This window comes from Chrysoperla carnea (genome assembly GCF_905475395.1).
Source record: "Chrysoperla carnea chromosome X unlocalized genomic scaffold, inChrCarn1.1 SUPER_X_unloc_11, whole genome shotgun sequence".
Classification (NCBI taxonomy): domain Eukaryota; kingdom Metazoa; phylum Arthropoda; class Insecta; order Neuroptera; family Chrysopidae; genus Chrysoperla; species Chrysoperla carnea.
In genome coordinates this window covers 75,001-76,877 of record NW_025408056.1, presented here as the reverse complement: position 1 = coordinate 76,877, position 1,877 = coordinate 75,001, and positions in this window count along the sequence as shown.

Genomic DNA, 1,877 nt, shown 5'->3' with positions numbered 1-1,877 from the left:
TCGCAATATAACATGTACGATTTGTATATAAAATAAAATGAAATTTTTTCCCTAAAATTTTTTAATGAATCCCGAAAAATTCTATATATTTTACCTTTATATAGTATTTAGGACCATTTAAAAGGATAAAAATTTTTTCGAAAATCTACATATGTATCACATGTATTATACCGGTACCCTGTCGCAATATAACATGTACGATTTGTATATAAAAAAAAAATATACATTTTTTTCTAAAAATTTGCATTAATTCCAAAAATTTTTTAATAATTTATTATAATTATTAATGTTTATTGAATAATTTATTATAATGCATAAATTTCATTTAATAAAATATGATAAAAGCAAAAAAAAATTTTTTTGGTCCCAAAATAAAAATTTTTAGCTGAAAAAAATTTTTTTTTTAAAATTTTTTTCTTTAAATTTTGATTATTCTGTAAAGTTTATGATGTTTAAAGCCATTTTAAACATTATCATATTTTGAGTTTGAAGCACCGGGTGTAATGTCTTTAATATATATGATGGATAGTGCGTGTAAGTTAATGAGATGAATGTATATCTATGTATAACAGTGTATTAGTGGTATTACGTTCAGCAGTCTCACACATATGATATAGTATGGTATAGTATAAGTTGTTTATTTTTCATACTGTCCGTGTATCATTCAACAAAGGTGGTGTAGAGTTGTATATGGCTTGGTATGACGTCGTTGCAATTCTATGGACACTATGATATTACGGATGCACAGATAGAGGAATAACACTTATCGTATATGTATCATTTATGTATGTTGACTGTGTAATGAATACTAAATATAATAAAATAATACACTTTTTAATAGAATAACATTTGTTTCATGTTTTAGTATGATATTAAATGGTATAGAATAGGTTGTTTATTTTTCATACTGTCCGTGTATCATTCAACAAAGGTGGTGTAGAGTTGTATATGGCTTGGTATGACGTCGTTGCAATTCTATGGACACCATGATATTACGGAATAACAGAAAGAGGAATAAAACTTATTGTATATGTATCATTTATAACGTACTTTTATGTTGACAAGAATGAATGTATATCTATATGAAATAGTGTATTTTGTGGTATTATGTTCAACAGTCTTACATATATGATATAGTATGATATAGTATAATTTGTTTATTTTTCATACTCTAAGTGTATCATTCAACAAAGGTGGTGTAGAGTTGTATATGGCTTGGTATGACGTCGTTGCAATTCTATGGACACCATGATATCACGAAAAAACAGAAAGAAAAAAAACAATTATCGTATATGTATCATCTATATTATTATTGTATTTTGACTATGTAATGAATGCCAAATTTAAAAATATACACTTTCTTAATAGAATAACATTTATTTTAGTATAATATAAAATGATATTGAATATGTTGTTTAATTTTCATACTGTTCGTGTATCATTCAACAAAGGTGGTGTAGGTATGTATATGGCTTGGTATGACGCTTTTGCATGTCTATGGACACCATGATATTACGAAAAAACAGAAAGAAGAATAACACTTTTCAAATATGTATCATTTATATATTTTATTAACATGAACGCAAAATATACAAAATTATATATATATATACTCAAAATATTCTGGATGGTAATCAGTTTGGTTTATTTTGATATTTAATATTGTATTTTGGTTTTTTTGCTAGTAATGTTTCGAATATGTATATGCTGTTATTATTTTTTAGGTGTACATTGTATTAAATTGTTATCAATTATTTAATGTATGTATACAAAATAATAGCAAAAACATTTTCAATTATTATATAAAAATTTTTTTTTTTACACATGCATATTTATTAATATATGAAATTTTATCTCAGTTTTAATAAATATGTATT